The sequence below is a fragment of the Echinops telfairi genome, unplaced genomic scaffold (assembly GCF_000313985.2).
Source record: "Echinops telfairi isolate 266 unplaced genomic scaffold, ASM31398v2 ScPeMD7_5868;HRSCAF=6743_0, whole genome shotgun sequence".
Taxonomy (NCBI): Eukaryota; Metazoa; Chordata; class Mammalia; order Afrosoricida; family Tenrecidae; genus Echinops; species Echinops telfairi.
Genome location: NW_022109767.1, coordinates 14,862,780 through 14,875,373, shown reverse-complemented (window position 1 = coordinate 14,875,373; position 12,594 = coordinate 14,862,780). Strand labels below are relative to the sequence as shown.

General features: G+C 36.9%; 1 protein-coding gene across 1 annotated transcript in view; it reads right to left on the bottom strand.

Moving 5' to 3' along the window:
- The window catches only part of FSTL5 (follistatin like 5), a gene marked incomplete at its 3' end in the record, with an annotated part of 780,165 nt that overhangs the window by 514,851 nt on the left and 252,720 nt on the right, over positions 1–12,594 (bottom strand). The window lies entirely within an intron of this gene.

Below are 12,594 nucleotides of genomic sequence, written 5' to 3'. Positions count from 1 at the left end.
TGGACATTGGGCCTCCACTCAAGTACTCCCTCAATGCAAGAACACTTTGTTCTATTAAACTGGAATTCCATGATGCTCAACTTCCCAACACGATCTCTGAAGACAAAGTGGCTGCATAAGCAAATGTGATGAAGAAAGCTGATGGTGCTCGGCTAACAAAAGATATAGCACCTGGGGTCTTAAAGGCTTGAAGGTAAACAAGCAGCCATCTAAGTCAGAAGCAACAAAAGCCCATGGAAGAAGCACACCCAACTGGTGAGATCACGAATGTCGAAGGGATCAGGTATCAGGCATCAAAGAACAAAAAATCATATCATTGAGAATGAGAGCCAGTGCAGATTGGGGACCCAAAGTCCATCTGTAGGCAACTGGACATCTCCTCACAGAAGGGTCTCAGGGAGAAGACCAGCCAGTCAGGGTGTAGGCTAGCAAATGATGAACCGTACAACTTTCCTCCAGTTCTTAAATGCTTCCTCCCCTCCACACCCCCTCCCCACTATCATGATCCCAATTCTACCTTAAAATCTGGCTAGACCAGATGATGTCCACTAGTACAGATAGGAACTGGAAACAGGGAATCCAGGACAGATGAAACCTTTAGGATCAGTGGTGTGAGTGGCGATACTGGGAGGGTGGAGGGAAGGTGAGGGAGAAAGGGGGAACAGATTACAAGGATCTACATATAACCTCCTCCTTCGGGAACAGACAACAGAGAAGTGGGTAAGGGAGATATTGGACAGTATAAGATATGGCAAAATAATAATAATTTATAAATTATCAAGGGTCTATAAGGAAGGGGGAGTGGAGAGGGAGGGGGGAAAGGAGGAGCTGATACCAAGGGCTCAAGTAGAAAGCAAATGCTCTGAGAATGATGAGAGTAACAAATGTACAAATGTGCTTGACATAATGGATATATGTATGGATTGCGATAAGAGTTGTATGAGCCCCCAATAACATGATTTAAAAAAAAAAAGAAAGAGTAGTTCCCAACATCCATCCTTATATTGAAAATTGAGCAATAAACTATGCTAAAACTCTAGAAGATAATCAATTTATGTCATTAAATTAGGCTAAAATTCTAGAAGATAATCAGTTTCCCTCCACCAATGCTGAGTGAATGCTGAGTGAAGAAAAACAAAATAAAAAGTTTTAGCAAGGTTGTGGTATTTTTAATTGTCCTTGACCGCTAAGTTTTCCCATGTTAACAACCTTTCTTGAAGACAAAAGACCAGTTTCCATTTTGTCATCTTCACCTTTGGGTCCAGAAGAAGCAGACTTTTCAATGTTTTTGCCTCATGCAATTTAATTCATCTGCTTCAACCTGCCTGATGTCACTGAATGAATGACCCCAGGTGTGTCCTTCAGTTTGGCCTCTCTCAAACACAAAAGTGGCTGTGCAATTGGCACTCCTCAAACCCACTGTAAGGACAATTAACAACTATTTTCAACCCAGCAGAAATCCTGTTGGAAAACCGGTTACAGTGTTTCACTGCTAATTTAAAGATTTATAGTTCAAACACACTGACTGCTCCATGAATATGGGGGGAGGGGAGTTGCTTTTGTAAAAGTTCACAGCCTTGAAAAACCTATGGGACTATTCTACTCAGAACAGACTTGATGGCAATGAAAAGTGTTTTGCGTTGTTTTGAGTTATTGGTCTCCTAAGGAAAGAGATTATAGTTGATCCAAATAATAAACATATTAAAGACCTGGAAGGAATGCTTAAGAGAATTTATTTGGAAAAATAAAGCACAGAAAAAATATGCATACAGGAATAATAAAATTATAGGTAACTCCAAGATAGAACACATCATATAAAAAAAAATCTGAGATGATTCTTAGATTTCAGCACTGCCTTACCTATCAACTCAGTGAAAAGGGAAATGGTGAAGGAAATACAATAGGGTAACTGGTTTGCTAACCTGGAAAGTATGCCCAAACCTAGTGCAGGTGTGCAAAGGCTAAGAAAACTCATTAGGCCTTTTCTCTCCTCTTTTTTTCGTTGTTTTTTTTTTTAACTCCTCTTTATTTCCTCTATGCATTCTAGAAACTTGCTGTCAAAATCTGAACACATGTTGAAGAAACAGAACTTCACGTAAAGCTTCTAACAATGAACACCGATTTTTCCCAGACTTTGGAAGATTGCTAAATGAACTAGACTGATTACAAAAACCCATCCTGAGTGGGTGGCATATCATATTTTCCATAAACATGTCCGATGTTCAATAAAAATGATAAAGTGTGCTGAGAAACTGGAAAACAACAAGCTGCTCCTGGGAGACAGTGCCAGCGGATGGGCCCCAAGGTCAGCATCTCTGGAAATCTGATTGAGGAAGAGCAGTGTTCTCAATGAAGAGTCAACCGTGAAGACGTGAAGGAATAAAGTCTGTTCAAGTGGAGCCTCCAGGATCCTCATTTGCTGATGGGCCGCAACTCAAAAAGAAACTGCTGCAAAATCTCCTAATTAACAGAACTTCAAATGAACTCAGCACGATGCTAGGAAAATGAGAAGTGATCCACATGAAACAGAATACATCAAGGTAGCTATCTTGGGCAGTAGTAAATTTAAATGGACTGGTGGTATTGGCCATTTCGAATCAGAAAACTACAGGGTTTAGTATGCCAGAAATGACATGATCAAGAGGAATTACACTGCAATCCTAGTCAAAAATAATATTTCAAATTATTTCTTGAAGTACAATGCTGAGATAGGATTATGTCTATCTGCCTTCAAGAAAATCCAATCAATAAAACTATTAAATCAAATTTATGCATCTACCAATAATGCTAGTGGTGAAGAAATTACAAAATCCTATCAAAGATTTCAGTCTGAAAGTGATCAAACATGCAATCAAGATGTTTGATAATTATTGGTGATTGTAATGCAAAAGGAGAAAACAAAGGACGAAACAATAAAGGGATAATATGGTCTTGATGATAGAAATGAAATTGTAGATCACATGATAGACTCTCGCAAAACCAACAACTTGTTCATAGAAAAATCCTTTTTTAAACAACAAAATTGGTATCCACATACATGGACTTTTCCATATGGAATAACAACAATAACATTGACTACATCTGTGAGAAGAGACATAGGAGAAGCTAAATATCAGCAGCTAAAACTAGGCAACTGGCTGACTGTGGAACCGCCTTCAATTGTACATACGTAAGTTCAGGTTGAAGATGAAGAAAATGAAAGCAAGTTTAAGAGAGCCAATATACAGCTTTGAATCTATCAAACCTGACTACAGAGAACATGAGATTTGCTGCACTGAACACCAGTGACTGAAAGACCTGATGAGCTATGGGAGGAGATCAAGAGCAACATTCGTGAAGACAACGAAAAGTAGATTTCAGAAGAGAGTCTGACGCTTGCTCTTAATCTCAGAGTCGCTGAGGCAAATGGAAGAAGCAGTGAAGTCGCAGAGCTGAAGAGCAGGGACATTGTTGGGGAATCCAAGCAAGATGAAATTTTTGAAAACATAAACTTTTCTGTTTCCTCTTTTTCCCTCCATTTTATTACCTATTGCTCTTAATCATAGCACAGCTGGAGCAAATGTAAGGAATCGTGACGTCAAAGAGCTGAAGAGAACATTTCAAAGGGCGGCTCCGGAAGACAAAATCAAACAGTAGCGTGAAAGAGGCAAAGATCTAGAGGTAGGAAACCAAAAAGAGCAACTCAACATCTGTCCACAGGAAAGAACTCAAGGGAAAAACACCCAAGCCTCGAGTTGCCGTGTTGGAAAAGTGCAAAATATTGAATGATGTCAAAAGCATCAAATGAAGATGCTGACTAGCTTTTTGTTTTAGAACAATGTTTTAGAACGTTCCATCTTCTCTTGTGAGAAAGGTGTCCTTCGGTATTTTGCCCAATTTTTCAAAATGGCAACTCAAAGTTTGCCTTTCTTATGGAGATCAAAGCCTGGCTTTGTTACTGAGTTCTTTCCATTTTAAATATACGGAGCATCCTCTGGCTTTCTCATTCTACATCTTTTCACATTTCATTTGAATCCTTGACTTTGTACTTTGGAGCTGCCCCTGGAAATTTTCTCTTCAGCTCTTTGACTTCTTTATATCTTCCATTTGTTTTACATATTCTATGGCAAGTACAATAGGTAATATCATGAACAAAAAAGAGGAGCGTTGATGTTTTCAAAATTTTGTCTTGTTGGATCCACAAATAATCTTCATGGAAGCAGCAGTCAAGAGATCAAAAGATGCCTTACCCTGGGTACATCTGCTTCACAAGACCTCTTAGAACTGTTGATAGCAAGGAGCATACTTTGTGGATTAAGATTTGCCTGATCCAAGCCACGGTATTTTCAAACACATTGTTTACATGTATAAGTTGAACAATGAATAAAGAAGACTAAAGAAAAATCAGAGTATTTGAATCATGGTTTGGAGAATCCTGTTTTAAGTACCATGGACTTCCATAGGAACAAATCTGTCTTGAAAGAAGCGCAGCCGGAATGTTCCTTATAAGGAAGGATTTCAAGGCCTTGTCTACATACTTTTCATAGGTTGTCAGGAGGGATCCGACAGGAGAAGGACACCATGCAAGGCAACGTATAGGGGTAGTGATCAAGAGAGTTGCTCTCAACAAACTCGGTTGGCCCCAGGGCTGCATGGGAGGCTCAGATACAAGAAAAATTCTGTAGATGGAGCAGGGTCAGGCAGAGATTCACATTTTAGTACATATGGTTACTATGAGTTTGAACAGCATTATCATAAGTGTAGTAAAATAGTACAGAACCTGATACCAATAACATTTGTAAATGAGGCCTGGTAAAATTCCAATTCCAACTTCCAAATTGTTTTCAGTGATTTTTACAGATACATGTTTAAATATTTTATATTAAAGTGTGGTGCATAATTTGTTTATACTATAAATATTCATATGAAGGTTTTTATGTGATGGTAGATTCCTTCTTAATACTTTTATTAAGTGATATGTAAGAGATTGTGTGGTTAAAATAGGTCCATGCAAATACAACTTATTTATATTAAATAAATATTAAAAATGAAAAGAAAACACTTTATGAATATTTTTATCCTTTATATAAAAATTTGAAAGAAGAAACTGTCATATAAACCACACAAAATTGCTTGAGAAGTTGCTACTAGCTTTGAAAATTACAAATGAACGCAATGGAAAAAACACTGCATTCTTTAGAAGTGTGTGTGATTGAAAAATTTACACAAAAAGGGATATTCATTTCTCATATGTAATAGTAATGATATTAGTATAAATTAGGCACATAGGATGGAGATAAAATCGCCTCAGTGAAATGGGGAAAAAGGTTCATTTGTGAGGTTTCACTTGACAAAGAAGAAATAATAAAAACCATAATGAATTCCTCATGGAAGTATATATATTTCTAAGTGGTGATTTTTATTTCTATGTTGTATTAGCGAAATCCAAATTTGTAATATATATTAAAATGCATTTTATTATAGATATTGTATAAATACCCCACATATAAATATATGTAAAATGTCTTCAGAATATTTATATTCTTTCCCGACCACCTCTTATTAACATTTCTCAAATTTTAATTTACAATGAGATGTTCATTCTCATCTCCTCTACTACCAGAAAAATGACAAAAATATTTTTTGTTTCCTTGCATGCATACTTGTTTATTTCTTCTTACATTTACCATGCTGGTACCAAGTACATATGGTTAAAGTAATGTCTCTGAAAGCACCATCTGATGTCAGCAACAGGAAATCATATGGGAAACTCCAGAGTCTGAAAAAGGTACAGACAGAGAACTCTTTTCTCATTGGGTATCTGAGGTGATCCTTTTGTTTTGAGGAGGATTTTATTCTATATATCATGAGTTTTTCTCATTGTTAAAAAATAATCTAAAAAAGGGCCGATGGATGTTAGAATGAATGGAAATTATTCTTTCATTCCTCATTGAATTGCACTGTAATTGGTGGATGAGGAGTATTTTCCTTGCAGCCTTCAGTATGGATTACAACTCAATATAAAGACAACGCAAATAGTCCCGATTCGACCAATAGGTAACATCATGGGAAACAGAAAAGACTGAAGTGGTCAAGGATTTCTTCTTGCTTGGATCCACAATAGATGCTCATTTAAGCAGCAGGCAAGTGATTGTAGCATTGGGTACACCTGCTGCATGAGACTTCTTTAAATTGTTGAAAAGCAAAGACGTTCATTTGAGGACTAAAGTGTGTCTGACCCTAGACCTGGTATTTTCAACCACCTCACATGCGTGCGAAAGTTGGATACTGAATAAGGCTGACCAAAGAAGATCGATGCTTTTGAATGATGGGCTGGCAAAAAACATTGAAGTACCATGTCCTGTCAAAAGAATAAAAAATTCTCTTTGGGAAGAAGCGCCAGAGGCCCCTTACAGGGAAGGATGACAGGACTTCTTTTAATGTATTTTGGATAGGCTGTCCAGAGAAAAAGGTATCATCTTTAATTTAAAAGAGAGGGAATAGAGGGACAGTGAAAAAGAGGCCTGCCCTCCACACCATGGATTGACAGGGTCTACAACAATGGTCCAAACCTGAGAACCTGTGAGGATGGCGCAGGACTGGGCGGTGCTTTGTTCTGCTGTACAGAGAGTCTCCATGGGTTGGAACTGGTATGAGGCAATCTGTTTCCTTGAATATGTATCGTTTTGGTTCTACTCTGGACTATAGGGCCATCATGGGTCTGAATCAACTTGACAGCAGTGGGTTTTGCATTGCCAGAATTGGACATACATCAGTATCATTTGTATGTCTATTATCCTTTAGATAAGAATAGTATCTCTAAATGTTCTGGTTATTCATCTCATTTTTTTATTTCTGAATTTTTAGTTATAATTTATATTCTATTGTCATTATCGTACCTCTTTCTATTAACATAGCAACAGAAAACAGAAAATTTTAAATAATGCATAACTCAAGTGAACAAGTTTATATATGTTCATAAAATGGGTGTGAGTTTATTAATACTCAGTGACGGATATTTTGTAAGTATTTCATTATAACTGGAGTGCCTTTTAAAAATTTTGATAATTTTGAAAATCACCAGAGAAGACTTAGCAATTTAAATGACTAGGATTCATTCTTTTTTTAAAAATCATTTTATTGGGGGCTCATACAACTTAGCATGTAATTTAGAAAACTATTAGTTCTAAATCAATAGCAATAAGTAAAAATTTTAAAAGCTCTTCATAGCTAATCATGTTATCTACCTAATCATGTTATCATAAATCTTGTGCAATCCCAAAACAAATGCTTAGTATATCACCTAGTAGAAACAATTGCTATCGTTTAATTTCATTGCTTGTTGTTAATGTTTTATTATACACATCTGGAAAGAAGAAGCACTGTGTACATGCAGCTGTAAGTAATCTTGGAATAGTCAACTCTACATTCTGTGAAACCGTTAGAGTCGACTCATTGTTTGAAAGAGGGAATCATTTGCTGTTTTGTTATTATTTTAATTTGATTACTTTTGTTGTATTTAATCCAATATAAGTTCTTCAGAATGTAATGAAGAACCGTTAATAGGAGCAGTTCAAATAAGATTTTCAAATACATATGAACCCACCTTGTCTCTGCCATCCCATTCCAGAGGAAAGCACTACTGTGATTTCTGTCCGGTAGGCCACGGTGCCAAGCATGTTTAGGGAGGAGCATGGGAATGCTTAATTTCCTTTACAATAGGTAGAACACAGAAGTTCGTTTGGAATAAAGATTTTACAATGTGATATGAATATAATATTCTTTGTACTACAAGTCCTCTGTCATAACTATTTTGTCCCCAGGAAGGCAGCCATAGAGGTGAAAGTGCTGAGAGCACACTGTAGATCTAAAGCCACTCTGATTTCTATCACTGTAGAAAAGTTTTGTCGCATCCTCTGACCTCATATAAATGCTTCACTCAACCTTAACTTTGGAGATTCATCCTTGTCGCTATGTGTATATTTATTTATTATAACAATTTTATTGAAATAAAATTCATGTAATGCATAATTCAATAGTTCAATCTTATTGAAAAGAGTTGGGCAATCATCACCACAACCCATTTTAGAATGTTCACTTATTTTTTATACTCATTTTATTAGCTCCTGCCCTGCTGCCCAATGCCCAAGAAACCATTATTCTAGATAGATGAATTTATTTATTTTAGATAGATTGCATATAAGAAAAGCATACAAAAAACAAACAAAACCCAAACACAACAATGACAAAATAAGACACAGAAAATCCTCAATCCAAAAGAAAGTAGAAAATATTAAACACTAGAGCAAAATTAAAATTAGTCGAAAGAGGAACAGGGGGTTACATTTTAACTCGAAGGCCATCATGCTTGGTAACGTGAAGGGACAGCGTAAAGAGAAAGGTCCTTGGCGAGCCGGAGCAGAGTGGCTGCAACAATGGGCTCAAACAGAACCACTGTGCAGCTCCTGCTGCACACAGGCTTGCTTTCAGTCAGCGCCCACTCTGCAGCACTGACCGTCAATCGTAACAGCACTGTGTGAGTGCATGTTCCAGCACACTCTGTCTGCTAGCAAGCCTCTCCAGATCACTGACATGTGCGCAGAGAGAGTTCTCCCTCCGCGGCTTAATCCGATTGGGCACCCTGAAAATGGATTTGGGGCTTTCACTGTCATCCGTGCCCTTCTGCAAACCAGGTGCTCAGGATTTAAGCTCTAACACCGGTCCCTCCTCCAATCATATTTTATTTACAATCCTTGAGCACACAGGCTAGTGTGCTTCTTCCTGCGGACATATCGCTGACTAGAACTCCCTTTTGTGAATACATCCTTATTTGATTACTGGTTCTCCTGTTCATAGTTAATTAAATTGTATTCTGTTTGGGTCTATTGTAGATAAGGTCCCTATAACCATTTGTAGACAAATGGTTTTGTGAGTATATTTTCTCAGATCCCTTTAGAAAATAATTAGGAGCATCATTTCTGACTTATGTAACTCAACTATGCTTAACTTAGTATAAAACTGAAGCATTCTATTAGAGGTACACAAGCTATCTATCATCCAAGCATAATCTAGTGCGCTATTTGCCGATAATGTCCTTAGAAATATCTATTTTTATGAACAGAATTTTATATAATTCTATTTTTTACTCATTTTTAATTTTCCTGTTGTACTTTATCTCTGTCTACATCACTACTGAGACTGTCCTACAAGTGTTTCATCCTGAGTTCTGTACATAGGCATCTAGGACTAGGTCAAGGATCAGCATGCTTGTGTATTCCACCCCCATTCTCTTTCAGAACCAAATGTTTTCCAGTTCTCATTAAGTTGAACTGGTACATTAGTTCAAAATTGATTGATCATTTATGTGCAGCTTTCCTTTTGGTAACCTAAGTTTTTATTCAATGATCTTTACATATCTTTGTAGTAATAATTATTTAATTGATTCCTGAAGGTTGTAGGTTAACTATATTTTCTGTCATTTTTTTTCAAAATAGTTTTGTATTTTTTGAGTTTTCATATACATTTGCATAACAATATAAAATTGCTATAAAATATCTTCTGGAATTTTCTTTGGGATGTCTTTCCATCTACAGTCCATTTGGGAAAAATGGCTGTCATCGTAATGCTGAGCCCTGCAGTCCATCGATATAACAAGTCCCCTTATTTATTCATGTGTTCCATGGCAAAACCACATTTCACAACTTCTGTCAGAGTTATGCTTATGAGGCAGTATTACGCTATCATATAGGATGGCATTAACAAAAACGTTGTCTTTATGTGTGTGGTTTTTCTTTTTCTCATCCTATTTTTTTCCTTTCCAGTACAGAGTTTTCAAAGTATTCTGGTGACAAAGTGGTGAAGGATGGCCTGCTAACTGAAAGTTGATAGTTAGAACGGACCAACTGTAGGAATAAGGTTAGGTAGGCAGTCTGCTTCCATAAAGACGGCGGTCTTGGAAAACCTGTGGGTTCTACTCTGTCCTATAGGGTTGCTAAATGTGAGATTTGATTCAATGGCGGTCTTGATAATGTCAGTTACTAGCATACCAGTTTGATATAATATTATTTCTTTAACATCTAGTTTTCTAGTTCAATCACTTTGCTAACATTAATTTACATTTATGAGTTTTTATAATGCCCCACAGACTTAAAACTAGATATTTATAAAGAATTTATATATTTATAGTTATTTTACTTTATTTTTTCTATGCATTTCAGTTTAGATTCTTCACATGTAGAGAAAATAAAGAACAATAGTTTCCAAAAATTATTTGGCCCATCACTTCCTTTTCAGAAAAGTTTTAAAAATTACTCAGCAACCTCCTGGCAATGAAAGACATTTGTCCGATAGCCCATTATCCAGGATAAAGGGTTAAGTATCTGCGTCTGCAGTCCCCGATCATTCTAGGGCCCTCCAGGGAAAGGGATTGCCTCTTTGGTACACACCGGCTTAAGTCACTGTATGTCTCTATTTAAGTTTTCTCATACCCTCTGTGCCCATTCTTCTCATAGTCCAAGGTGAACAACTTTTCTTAACATAAAGGTTCTATTTGGCTTTTAATTCAGTTTAATTTTTTAGAGGTAACCCTTTTCTGCTTCAATTTGAGTGGGCACATTCATGTTATTTTCTTTTCTGCTAGATATTTTCATATATTTCTGTAGCTATATAAAAGTCTGTTTCATAAGGTGACCACCCACTTAGACCTGTGTTTTCTCCTGTTCATGGCTGCAATCTTAAGGATAGTTTACTCTTCAAGGCTTCCATTTTACAGTGGACAATAAGTAAATGGAGCATGAAGTAAATAATATTAGCCCCAGAAGATAACACTTGTTTGTTAAAACGGTAACGGGTCAGTAGGTCAATATAAACGCTCTATCTGCTGTTGTACTAGATGTTGACTAGGCGACAACTGTGGTGTGACTGAGTTCAAGAACAGTGCACTACATTCTTTTCACCAGCACTTGGTACTTGAGCACCAAAGGACCTTTACAGGTTTCTTGCTGCTTGACAGAAAAACTGCTAACCCTGTAAGCCATGGGAGATTGGACTGGTCTCGTTAGGGTCACTGAAAAATTCTCTGCTGTTCACCACTTCCCTGGCTTTCTTGTCATCATCAGGTTAAAAGGAATGTTCTCTTTTGAGTTTTTACAGCACACAGACACAGCAGATTACACTCCTTGCTGTTCAGTGTGTACTAATTCATTTTTGGCTAACCACATGTCTTCAAAATTAATCAAGCTATTAATATTCTGATGGTTTTATTTATTAGATAGGTTGAAAAAAAACTAATGTACATATGTGTTTTAAAATTAAAACCTTATTAAGGTATGTGACTTTTTAAAAAATCATTTTATTAGGGGCTTATACAACTCTTATCACAATCCATACATACATCAATTGTGTAAAGTACACTTGTACATTCATTGTCCTCATCATTCTCAAAACATTTGCTCTCCACTTAAGCCCCTGGCATCAGCTCCTCATTTCCCCCTTCCTCCCCACTCCCCCCTGCCTCATGAGCCCTTGATAATTTATAAATTATTATGTTGTCATATCTTGCCCTGTCGGACAGGTATGTGACTTTCACCTAAGAAATTTTTATAGCATCTTATTATGATTAATTATTTAACTAATTTTCTTATTTTTATATCTATGTATTTTATATACAAAAATGCTACTGTCTTGTTATAGCCCTATATGTATATGCGATGTTATATTAAAGCATAATTACTTCCTTTACAATAAAGAGATGAGATAATAATTTTTATTAATAATATATTCATTAACATAATTATTGGTGCAATCATGGATAGAAGAGCTCCACACTTTATTTTAAAACAGTAAATGTATCTAGAATTCCTGATTCCACAATCTTGAAATATGTAACCTTCAAGTTATCACAGACTTACTCATATAATGTAATTAATAAACTTATTTATAAACCATGACATCTGAAAAAATAATCTCAAAAAAAAGTTTTACAAAAATACATCTTAGCAATTCAGCAGTCTGAGATGCTCACCTGCCTGGCATGATCGCTGGAGACAATGGGTGCACAAGAAAATGTGGTGAAGAAAGTGGATGCTTGGCTACCAAAAGATAAAACACCTGAAGGCACTGAAGACAACGGGTGCACAAGCAAGTGTGGTGAAGAAAGCTGATGATGCCCAGCTACCAAAAGATATAGCACCTGAAGCCTTAAAGACCTGGAGATAAACAAGCAGCCAGCTAGCTGAGAGGCAAGAAAACCCACATGGAAGAAGCACACCAGCCTGCCCCTACTCGATCACTGAGGGCAAAGGGGGTGCATTAGCAAAAGTGGTGAAGAAAGCAGATGGTGCCCGGCTATCAAATGATACAGCATCTGGGGTCTTAAAGGCTTGAAGACAAACAGGTGGCCATCTAGCTAAGAAACAACAAAACCCACAAGGAAGAAGCACAACAGACTACCCCGACACGAATGCTGAAAACAAAGTGGGTACCTAAGCAAATGTGGTGAAGAAAGATGATGGTGCCAAGCTGTCAAATTACAAAGAATCTGGGGTCCCACATGCTGGAAGATAAACAAGAGGCCATCTAACTGAGAAACAACAAAGTTCACATGGAAGAAGCACA